The sequence below is a fragment of the Equus caballus genome, chromosome 9, assembly GCF_041296265.1.
Source record: "Equus caballus isolate H_3958 breed thoroughbred chromosome 9, TB-T2T, whole genome shotgun sequence".
NCBI lineage: Eukaryota > Metazoa > Chordata > Mammalia > Perissodactyla > Equidae > Equus > Equus caballus.
This window is the reverse complement of record NC_091692.1, coordinates 36,998,813-37,011,824: the sequence shown is the minus strand read 5'-3', so window position 1 is coordinate 37,011,824 and position 13,012 is coordinate 36,998,813.

The window sequence follows — 13,012 nt, the reverse complement described above, 5'->3', positions numbered from 1 at the left end:
ACCACTTGGCCGACACTCTGGAATAACATGCCAGGCATGCTGGAACCTCCTCTCATATGTGCCAGGTCAATGTGCCCAACACGGCAGAACCAACTGCCAGACACGCCTGAACCTCCTGCCGAGCATGCCGGGAACAACTTTTCCACTTGCCAGGACCACCTGATGGACATGCCAAAATCACCTGCAGCATACGCCGGAACCACTTGGCGGACACTCTGCAATCACACGCGGGGCATGCCGGAACCACCTCTCAGACGTGCCAGAACCACGTGCCAGACACGCCTGAACCACCTGCCGAGAACGCCAGAACCACCTGCTCGACTCGCCAGAAACACCTGTCGGACATGACAAAATCACCTGCCGGCTACACCAGAACAAATTGGCGGACAATCAGGACTCACATGCTGGGCATGCCGGAACCACTTCTAAGACGTTCCAGAACCACCTGCCGTACACGCCGGAACCACCTCACAGAACGGCCGGAACCACCTCACAGAACGACCCGAACCACCTGCAGACAAACCAGAATCAACTGCCAGCCACGCCAGAACCACTGGGCGGACACTCCCCAGTCACATGCCGGGCATTCCGGAACCACCTCTCAGACATGCAGGAACCATGTGCCGGACATGCTGGAACCACCTCCCGGACAGACCGGAACCACCTGACACGCCTGACACCAGCCGGACACGCCTGAACCACCTGCCGGCTACGCCAGAACCACTTTGCAGACACTCCGGAATCACATGCCAGTCATGTCGGAACCACCTCCCAGATGTGCCAGAACCACATGCTGGACATGCTGGAACCACCTCCCAGACAATTTGGGACCACCAGCCAGACACACCTGAACCACTTGACGATCACGTCGGAACCACCTGCTCGACTCACTGGAACAACCTGCTGGAAATGCCAAAATCAGCTGATAGCTAAGCCAGAACCACTTGGCGGACACTCAGGAATCACATGCCGGGATGCTGGAACCGCCTCTGACACGTGCCAGAACCACCTGCTGAGCACACTGGAACCACATGCTCGACTCGCCAGAACCACCTGCTGGACATGCCAAAAACACCTCCCAGCTACGCCAGCACCACTTGGCTGACACTCCGGAATCACCTGCCGGGCATGCCGGAACCACCTCTCAGACGTGCCATAACCACGTGCTGGACACGCTGGAACCACATCCCAGACAGACCACAACCACCTGCCGGAAACGACTGAACCACCTGCCGAGCAAGCAGGAACAACCTGCTCGATTCGCTGGAACCACCTGCCAGACACTCAAAAATCACCTGACGGCTACGCCAGAACCACTTGGCGGAGACTCTGGAACCACATGCCGTGCATGCCGGAACCACCTCTCAGACGTGCCATAACCATGTGCTGGACACGCCGGGAGCATCCCCCAGAGAGACTGGAATGACATGCCAGACACGCCTGAACCACCTGCTGAGCACACCAGAACCACCTGCTCGACTTGCTGGAACCACCTGCCGGACACACCAAAATCACCTGCCGGCTACGCCAGACCCACTTGGCAGACACTCCAGAATCACATGCCGGGCATACAGGAAGCCCCTCTCAGACGTGCCAGAACCACGTGCTGGGCACGCCGGAACCACATCCAGGACAGAATAGAACCACCTGCTAGACACGCCTGAACCACCTGCCGAGCACACCAGAACCACCTGCTCGACACGCCGGAACAACCTGCTGGACACAGCAAAATCACCTGCCGGCTATGCCACAACCACTTGGTGGACACTGTGGAATCCCATGCTGGGCATGCTGAAACCACCACTCAGACGTGCCAGAACCGCATGCCGGACACGCCCGAACGACCTGACGAGCAGGCAGGAACCACGTGCTCGAACCGCCGGAACCACCTGCCGGACACACCAAAATGACAGGCCGGCTATGCCAGAACCACGTGGTGGACACTCCATAATCACTTGCCGGGCATGCCGAAACCACCTCTCAGATGTGCCAGAACCACATGCCGGACACGCCGGAACTACCTACTGGACAGACCGGAATCACCTGCCGGACAGGTCGGAACCACCTGCCGAGCAAGCTGGAACCACCTGCTTGACTCCCTGGAACCACATGCCAGACACACCAAAATCACCTGCCTGCTATGCCAGAACCACTTGGCGGACACTCCGGAATCACATGCCGGGCATGCCGGAACCACCTCTCAGACGTTCCAGAACCACGTGCCAGACACGCTGGAACCACTTCTCGGACTGACCGGAACCACGTGTGGGACACGCCTGAACCACCTGCTCGACTCACCGCAACCACCTGCTGGACACGCCAAAATCACCGGCCGGCTATGCCAGAACGTGGCGGACACTCTGTAATCACATGCCGTGCATGCCAGAACCACCTCTCAGATGTGCCAGAACCACATGCCGGACATGCCGGAACCACCTCACGGACAGACCAGAACTACCTGCCGGACACGCCTCAACTCCCAGCCGAGCACGAAAGAACCACCTGCTCAACTCGTGGGAACCACCTGCCGGAAACGCCAAAATTACCTGCCTGCTACGCCAGAACCACTAGCCGGCCACACCAGAACCACCTCCCGGACAGGCCGGAACTGCCTGCTGGACACGCCCAAACCACCTGCTCCACTCGCCGGAACCACCTGCCGGATATGCCCGAACCACCTGCCGAGCACCCCGGAATCACCTGCTCGACTGAATGGAAGAATCTGCCTGAAACTCCAAAATCACCTGATAGCTAAGCCAGAATCACTTGGCGGACACTCAGGAATTACATGCTGGGCATGATGGAACCACCTCTCAGACATGCCTGAAGCAAGTGCCGAGCACGCTGGAACCACCTGCTCTACTTGCCGGAACCACATCCTGGACACGCCAAAAACACCTGCCGGCTACGCCAGAACCACTTGGAGGACACTCCAGAATCACATGCTGGAACCACCTCTCAGACGTGTCAGAACCATGTGCCGGAGACGCCATAACCACCTCCCGGACAGACGAGAACCACCTGCGGGACACGCCTGAACCACCGGCTGAGAATGCCTTAACCACCTGCTAGACAGACCGGAACCACTTGACGGACACGACTGAACCACGTGCCGGGCATGCCTGAACCACCTGATGGACACGCCAAAATCACCTTTGCCTTACACAGGAACCACTTGGTGGACACTCCTGAATCCCATGCTGGGCATGCCGGAAACACTTCTCAGACGTGCCAGAATCACATTCCTGCCACGCTGAAACCACCTCCAGGACAGACTGGAACCACCTCCAGGACACACCTGAACCACCACCCGGGCACGCTGGAACCACCTGCCGGATTTGCCTGAACCACCTTCCCAGCACGGGGGAACCACCTGCTCCACTCACCGGAACCATCTGACGATACGCCAAAATCACCTCCCGCGTACGCTGGAACCACTTGGCGGACACTCCGGAATCACATGCCAGGCATCTCGGAACCACCATTCAGACGTGCCAGAACCACATTCCCGACATGCCGGAACCATCTGCTAGACAGACCGGAACCACCTGCCATATGCGCCTGAACCACCTGCTGAGCATGCCGGAACCACATGCTCGACTCGCTGGAACCACCTGCTGGACATGCCAAAATCACCTTCCAGGCATGCCAGGACCACTTGGCGGACACTCCGGAATCACATGCCGGACACGCCGTAACCACCTCCTGGACAGAACAGAACCACCTGCCACACCCGCCTGAACCACCTGCCGAGCAAGCCGGAACCACCTGCTCAACTCGCCAGAACCAACTGCTGGACACGCCAAAATCACCTGCCAGGTACGCCAGAAGCCCTTGGCGGACACTCCAGAATCACATGCTGGGCATGATGGAACCCCCTCTCAGACGTGCCGGAACCAAGTGCCGGACACGCCGGACCACCTCCAGGACAAACCAGAACCACCTGCCAGATGCACCTGAACAACCTGCCGAGCACGCCGGAACCACCTGCTCGACTCCCCGGAACCACCTATGGGGAAACTCTCATAGAAAGTCAGGTCAAACGCCATTTCTTCCCAGCCCTTAACTCGCCGCTTTAGGACTTCTGCTTCTGCTGCAATTCCACCTTGCTATCTTGGCTCAGATGAATGCCTACATCTTCCCCTTAAGCAACTGGGCTGAGTCCCAAAGGATTGAGCGTCCACGTGCTTAGGAGGCGATAGACCGTACACCTTTTTCCAACCACCATTGTGCACTGGTGAAGAGAGTGTCGGAAAGCAACTATGTCAGAAAGACTCCTTTGCTCTCAGCCATGCCCTCCATTGCTCTAGACGTGGAATGCACAATGCACTGGCTCCAACCCTCAAGGGGCGACAAGCCACAGACCATCTTGCTTCCATCTCTTTAGGAAGCTAAGAAAGAGCTCGCTTTCAACAGTGCTCTTTTTGTGTCCTGGTGACATCTCTTACAAAGGCAGCTGAAACACTGTTTCTTTTCAGCCCTTGACTCGCCAATTTGGAACTTCTGCTTCTGCCACACTTCCACCTTGCCATTCTGGCTCAGACGAAATGCCTACGTGTTCCCCTTCAGCAATGGGGACTAGACCCGGATGATTGTGCTTCCACATGCTTAGGAGGAGACAGACAATAGGCTTTTTACAAACCACCATTGTGCACTGGTGCAGAGAGTGTCAGAACACACCTATGTCAGAAAGGCCCCTTTGCTCTCAGCCGGGCCCTCCATTGCTCTAGAGGTGGAAGTCACAAAGCACTGCCTCCATCCTTCAATGGGAGACAAGACATAAACTGTCCTGCTTCCAGCTCTTTAGGAAGCTGAGACAGAACTCACATTCCAGAGTGCTGTTACAGCGTCCTGGGAACATCTCATACAAAGGCAGCTGAACGGCATTTCTTTTCAACCCTTAACTCGCCGATCTGCAACATCTGCATCTGCCACATTTCCACATTGCCAACCCGGCTCAGACGAAATGCCTACATCTTCCCCTTAAGCAACTGGGCTGAGTCCCAAAGGATTGAGCGTCCACGTGCTTAGGAGGAGATAGACAACATGCTTTTTACCAACTACCCTTGTGTACTGGTGGAGAGAGCGTCAGAAAGGACCTATGTCAGAGAGGCCCCTTTTCTCTCAGCCGTGCCCTCCGTTGCTCTAGACGTGGAAGACACAATGCACTGGCTCCACCCCTCAAGGGGCGACAAGCCACAGACCATCTTGCTTCCATCTCTTTAGGAAGCTGGGAAAGAACTCGCTTTCAACAGTGCTCTTTCTGTTTCCTGGCAACATCTCATACAAGGGCAGCTGAAACGTCGTTTCTTTTCAGCCCTTACCTGGCCGATTTGGAACTTCTGCTTCTGGCACACTTCCACCTTGCCAAGCCGGCTCCGATGAAACGCCTACATGTTCCCCTTCAGCAACGGGTACAAGGCCCTGATTATTGTGCTTCCACATGCTGAGGAGGAGACAGACAATAGGCTTTTAACAAATCGCCATTGTGCACTGGTGCAGAGAGTGTCAGAACGCACCTATGTCAGAAAGGCCCCTTTGTTCTCAGCCGTACCCTCCATTGCTCTAGAGGTGGAAGTCACAAGTCACTGGCTCCACCCCTGAAGGGTGTCATAAAGCACCTATGGCAGAGAGCCCCAATTGCTCTCAGCCATGCCATCCATTGCTCTAGAGGTGGCAGGCACAAAGCACTGCCTCCATCCTTCAATGGGAGACAAGCCATAAACTGTCCTGCTTCCAGCTCTTTAGGAAGCTGAGAAAGAACTCGCATTCCACAGTGCTCTTACAGCGTCCTGGGTACATCTCCTACAAAGTCAGCTGAACGCCATTTCTTTTCAGCCGTAACTCGCCGATCTGCAACATTTGCATCTGCCACATTTCTACCTTGCCAACCTGACTCAGACGAGATGCCTACGTCTTCCCCTTAAGCAATGGGGACGAGGTCCGGATGATTGTGGTTCCACAAGCTGAGGAGGAGAGAGACAATACGCTTTTAACCAACCACCCTTGAGCAATGGTTGGGAGAGTGTCAGAAAGCACTAATGTCAGAAAGGCCCCTTTGCTCTCAGCCGTGCCCTCCATTGCTCTAAAGGTGGGAGGCACAAGGCACTGGTTCCACCCCTCAAGGGTGTCAGAAAGCACCTATGGCAGAAAGCCCCCTTTGCTCTCAGTCTTGCCCTCCATTGCTCTAGACGTGGAGGACACAATACACTGGCTCCACCCCTTAAGGGGTGACAAGCCACAGACCATCTTGCTTCCATCTCTTAGGAAGCTGAGCACAAACTCACCTGACTTATAAAAATGAATCATGCCCCTTAGATGCCGGAAAACCCTGGGAGACATTCCAAAACCACCCTCCGACACTCTCAAACCACCACACATTCATGCCAGAATGACCCACCAGGCACACCAGAAGCATACACCATGCATGCCAGAACCACCTGTAACCACTGCCAGACACAGTGGAACACTGATTCTGACACTGCAGAACTATCTCTTCAAAATGCCAGCTGCACACAACAGACACGCCGGAACCACCTTCCAAACGTAGCACAACCACATGCCAGACACATTGGAACAACCTGTTGGATATGCCGCAACCAGGTGGTAGAAACATTGCAACCGCCTGCTGAATATGTCAGAACCAGGGGCCAGAAATGCCACAAACACCTGTCTTAAAAACCAGAGCCACGAGCCTAAAATTGCAGAAAGACCTGCCGGACACAACAAAATCACCTGCTGGGTATGCCAGAACCACTTGGTGGACACTCGGGAATCACATGCTGGGCATGCCGGAACCACCTCTCAGACGCGCCAGAACCACGTGCCGGACACACCAGAACCAACTCCCGGACAGACCGGAACACATGGCAGACGAGCCTGTACCACCTGCAGAGCATGCCGGAACCACATGCTTGACTCGCCAGAACCACTTGCCGGACACGCCAAAATCATCTGTCGGCTATGCCAGAACCACTTGGTGGACACTCCAGAATCACATGCCAGGCGTGCCGGAACCAACTCTCAGACGTGCCTGAACCACATGCCGGACACACCAGAACCACCTCCCAGACAGACCAGAACCACCTGCCTGACACGCCTGAACCTGCGTTTCGCAGGCCTTTGTATGAGATGTTACCGGGAGGCTGTAGGAGCACTGTGGAGAGGGAGTTCTTTCTCAGCTTTCCAAGGAGCTGGAAGCAAGATATTTTGTATCTTGTTTCCCTTTGAGGTACTGAGGCAGTGCTTTGTGACTTCCACCTCTAGAGCAATGTAGGACATGGCTCAGAGCAGAAGTTCTAATGTGGCGAGATTAGGGCTGGAAATGAACTGCGTTTCAGGCCTTTGTATGAGAGGTTCCCGGTAGGCTGTAAGAGCATTGTGGAAAGCAAGTTCTTTCCCAGCTTGCCAAAGAGCTGGAAGCAAGACAGTTTGTGGCTTGTCTCCCCATGATGGACTGAGGCAGGGCTTTGTGCCTTACACCTGTAGAGCAATGTAGGACACAGCAGAGTAGAAGTTCTAATTCAGCGAGATCAGGGCTGGAAAGAAACTGCGTTTCACAGGCATTTGTATGAGATTTGCCCAGGTGGCTGTATGAGACCTGTGGAGACCACGTTGTTTCTTAGCTTGAAAAAGAGCTGGAAGCAAAACGGTTTGTGGCTTGTCTCCCTTTGAGGGACTGAGGCAGTGCTTTGTGGCTTCCACCTCTAGAGCAATGTAGGACATGTCTCAGAGCAAAAGTTCACATGCGGCGAGAACAGGGCTTGAAAGGAACTGCATTTCAGGCCTTTGTATGAGACGTTCCGGGTAGTCTGTAAGAGCACTGTGGAAAGTGAGTTCTTTCTCAGCTTGCCAAAGAGCTGGAAGCAAGACGGTTTGTTTCTTGTATCCTGTTGAGTGACAGAGGCAAGGCTTTGTCTTCCACCTCTAGAGCAATGTAGGACATGGCTCAGAGCAAAACTTCATATGCGGTGAGATCAGGGCTGGAAAGTAACTGCGTGTCAGGCCTTTGTATGAGAGGTTCCCGGTAGGCTGTAAGAGCACTGTGGAATGCGAATTCTTTCTCAGATTGACAAATAACTGGAAGCAAGACGGTTTGTGTCTTGTCTCCCCTTTAGGAAACGAGGCAGGGCTTTGTGCCTTCCACCTCTAGATCAATTTATGACACAGCAGAGCGGAAGTTCTAATGCGGCGAGATCAGGGCTGGAAAGTAAATGTGTTTCTGGCCTTTGTAAGAGAGGTTCCCGGTTGGCTGTAAGAGCACTGGGGAAAGCGACTTCTTTCTCAGCTTGCCAAAGAGCTGGAAGCAAGACGGTTTGTGGCTTGTCTCCCCTTGAGGAAACGAGGCAGGGCTTTGTGCCTTCCTCCTTAGGGCAATGTAAGACATGGCTCAGAGCAGAAGTTCTAATGCGGTGAGCTCTGGGCTGGAAAGTAACTGCGTTTCATGCCTTTGAATGAGAGGTTCCCGGTAGTCTGTAAGAGCACTGTGGAAAGCGAGTTCTTTCTCAGCTTGCCAAAGCGCTGGAAGCAAGACGGTTTGTGGCTTGTCTTCCTTTGATGGACTGAGGCAGGGCTTGTGCCTTACAGCCCTACAGCAATGTAGGACATGGCAGAGTAGAAGTTCTAATTCAGTGAGATTAGTTCTTGCAAGAAACTGCGTTTCACAGGCCTTTGTATGAGATGTTCCCACGAGGCATTAGCAGCACTGTGCAGAGCGAGTTGTTTCTTAGCTTGCCAAAGAGCTGGAAGCAAGACCGTTTGTGGCTTGTCTCCCTCAGAGGGATGGAGGCAGGCTGTTTTGCCTTCCTCCTCTAGAGCAATGTAGGACGCAGCTGAGAGCAGAAGTTCTAATGCGGTGATATCAGGCCTGGAAAGTAACTGCGTTTCAGGCCTTTGTATGCTAGGTTCCCGGTAGGCTGTAAGAGCACTGTAACAAGTGAGTTCTTTCTCATCTTGCCAAAGAACTGGAAGCAAGACTGTTTGTGGCTTGTCTCCCCTTGAGGAAATGATGCAGGGCTTTGTACCTTCCACCTGTAGAGCAATGTAGGACGTGGTTTAGAGCAGAACTTCTAATGTGGCTAGATCAGGGCTGGAAAGAAACTGCGTTTCACACGCATTTGTATTAGAGGTTCCAGGTAGGCTGCAAGGGCAGTGTGGAGAGCGAGTTGTTTCTCAGCTTCCCAAAGAGCTGTAAACAAGACGGTTTGTGGTCTTCCTCCCTTTGAGGGATGAACCTGTGCTTTGTGCCTTCCACCTCTAGAGCAATGTACGACACAGCTGAGAGCAAAAGTTCTAATGCGGCGAGATCAGGGCTGGAAAGAAACTGCGTTTCACAGGCCTTTGTATGAGAGATTCCCGGTAGACTGTAAAGCACTGTGGAGAGTGAGTTGTTTCTCAGCTTACCAAACACCTGGAAGCAAGACTGATTGTGGCTTGTCTCCCCTTGAGGGAGGGAGGCAGTACGTTGTGCCTTCCACCTCTAGAGCAATGTAGGACATGGCTGAGAGCAGAAGTTCTAATGTGGTGAGATCTGGGCTGTAAAGAAACTGCGTTTTAGGCCTTTGTATGAGAGTTTCCCAGTAGGCTGAAGAGCACTGTGGAGAGCGAGTTGTTTCTCATCCTGAAAAAGAACTGGAAACAAGACTGTATGTGGACTGACTCTCTTTGAGGGACAGAGGCAGTGCTTTGTACCTTCCACCTCTAGAGAAATGTAGGACATAGCTGAGGGCAGAAGTTCTAATGTGACAAGATCAAGACTGCAAAGAAACTGTGTTTCACAGGCCTTTGTATGAGAGGTTCCTGGTAGGCTGTAAGAGCACTGAGGAGAGCGAGTTGTTTGTCAGCTTCCCAAAGACCTGGAAGCAAGATGGTTTGTTGCTTGTCTCCCCTTCAGGTAGAGAGGCAGTGTGTTGTGCCTTCCACCTCTAGAGCAATGTAGGACACGGCTGAGAGCAGAAGTTCTAATGCGGTGAAATCAGGGCTCAAAAGACACTGCCTTTCACAGGCCTTTGTATGAGATGTTCCCGGGAGGCTGTAAGAGCACTGTGGAGAGCGAGTGGTTTCCCAGGTTTCCAAAGAGCTGGAAGCAAGAGGGTTTGTGGCTTGTCTCCCTTTGAGGGATTGTGGCAGTGTTTTGTGCATTCCACCTCTATAGCAATGTAGAACATGGCAGATGTTCTAATGTGGCGAGATCAGGACTGGAAATTAACTGTGCTTCATATCTTTGTATGAGAGATCCCTGTAGGCTGTAAGAGCACTGTGGAGAATGAGTTGTTTCTCAGCTTCCCAAAGAGCTTGTAGCAAGGCGGTTTCTGGCCTGTCTTGCTTTGAGAGATGGAGGCAGTGCTTTGTGCCTTCCACATCTAGAGCAATGTAGGACACGGCTGAGAGCCGAAGTTCTAATGCGGCGAGATCAGGGTTCGAGAGAAACAGTGTTTCACAGGGCTTTGTATGAGAGGTTCCCAGTAGGCTGTAAGAGCACTGTGGAGACGAATTGTTTCTCAGCTTCCCAAAGAGCGGAAGCAAGACGGTTTGTTGCCTGTCTCGCTTTGAGAGATGGAGGCAGTGCTTTGTGCCTTCCACATCTAGAGCAATCTAGGACATGGCTGAAAGCAGAGGTTCTAATCCAGCGAGATCATGGCTTAAAACAACTGTGTTTCACTGTCCTTTGTATGAGAGGTTGCACCTATCTACCTTCTGCTGGAGGTACATTTCCATCTTGCTAACCAGGCTCAGACGCAATGCCTACAACTTCACCTTAAACAAGAAGCCCGCGGCCTGAATGTTGGTACTTGCACATGCTTAGAAGCAGAGATACAATACGCTGTTAACAAACTGCCCTAGTGTACTGGTGGAGAGAATCTCTTTCAACTAGGAGAAAGCTCTCGGCCACCAGGGCAAATCAGCAACCAGAGGGAAAGCGTGCGACGGGCTACCTATCACAGCCGTGAGGACCCAAGACACAATTTGTCTTGCTTGCTATCCATGAAATCAGATGCTGGAGCAACTCTCTTGCTTCTGGATTTTGGCAAGGCCTGGAAGACCTCCTGCACCACTGCAGTTTGTTTCCTTCAGGTAAGCGGTCCCTGGCAAACAGCAACCGCACTGTGCACAGGCAGTCAGAAAGCACCTATCTCTAAAGGCACATTTGCTGTCAGCAGTGCCATACATTGATGTGGAGCTGGGAGGCACAAAGCATTCCATCCAACCCTCAAGCTGAGACAAGCCACCAACCGTCTTGCTTCCAGCTCTTTAGGAAGCTGAGAAAGAACACGCTTTCCACTGGGCTGTTAAACTCTACCGGCAACCTCTGATCCAAAAGGCAGCAGAAAGGAGGTTTCTTTCCAGCTTGTAACTCGAGCCTATTTACCTTCTGCCAGGGGCACATTTCCATCTGGCTAACCCGGCTCAGACGAAATGCCTAAATCTTCCCCTTAAACAACAAGGCCGCGGCCTGAATGTTGGAGCTTGCACATGCTTAGAAGCAGAGAAACAATATGCTTGTAACACAGTGCCCAAGTGGACTGGCGGAGAGAATCTTCTTCAACTAGGAGAAAGCTCCCTGCCAGCAGAGCATATCAGCAGCCAGAGGGAAAGCATGCGACGGGCTACCTATCAGAGCCATGAGGACCCAAGACACAATGTGCCCTGCTTGCTCTCCATGAGATCACAGGCAGGAGAAACACTCCTGCTTGTGGCTCTTGGCAAGGTCTGGAAGAGCTCCTGCACCATTGCAGTTTGTTTCCTTGATGAAGCGCTCCCCGGCAAACAGCAACCACAGTGTGCACAGGCAGTCAGAAAGCACCTATCTCTAAAGGCACATTTGCTGTCAGCAGTGCCATACATTGATGTGGAGCTGGAAGGAACAAAGCTTTCCACCCAGCCCTCAAGCTGAGACAGGCCACCAACCGTCTTGCTTCCAGCTCGTTAGGAAGCTGAGAAAGAACACGCTTTCAACAGGGCTCTTACAGTATACCGGCAACCTGTGATTCAAAGGGCAGCAGAAAGGCGGTTTCTTTCCAGCTTGCAACTCCCGCCTATCTACCTTCTGCTGGAGGCACATTTCCATCTCTGCAACCGGACTCTGACACAATGCCTCCAACTTCCCCTTATCAACAGGACTGCAGCCTGAATGTTGGTGTTTGCCTATGCTTAGAAGGAGAAAAGCAATACGCTTTTAACAAAGTGCCGATGTGGACTGGTGGAGAGAATCTCCTTCAACTAGGAGAAAGCTCCCTGCCACCAGAGCAAATCAGCAGCCAGAGGAAAAGCGTGTGACGGGCTACCATGAGGACCCAAGACACAATGTGTCTTGCTCGCTCTCCCTGAGATCACTGGCAGTAGAAACACTCTTGCTTCTGGCTCTTGGCAAGACCTGGAAGAGCTCCTGCACCATTGCAGTTTGTTTCCTTGACGAAGCGCTCCCTGGCAAACAGCAACCGCACTGTGCACAGGCAGTCAGAAAGCACCTATCTCAAAAGGCACATTTGCTGTCAGCAGTGCCATACGTTGATGTAGAGCTGGGAGACACAAAGCTTTCCATCCAGCCCACAAACTAAGACAGGCCACCAACCATCTTATTTCTAGCCCTTTAGGAAGCTGAGAAAGAACACGGTTTACAGTGCTCTTACAGTGTACCAGCAACCTCTTATCCAAAGGGCTGCAGAAAGTTGGTTTCTTTCCAGCTTGTAACTCGCGCCTCTCTACCTTCTGCTGGAGGCACATTTCCATCTCGCTAACTGGGCTCAGACGAAATGCCTACATCTTCCCCTTAAGCATCAAGGCTGCGGCCTGAATGTTGGTGCTTTCACATGCTCAGAAGGAAACAATATGCTTTTAACAAAGTGCCCCAGTGCACTGACAGAGAGAATCTCCTTCAACTAGGAGAAAGCTCCCTGCCACCAGGGCACATCAGCAGCCAGATGGAAAGCATGTCACTGGCTACCTATCAGAGCTGTGAGGAACCAAGACACAATGTATCTTGCTTGCTCTTCATGAGATCACAATCATGGGA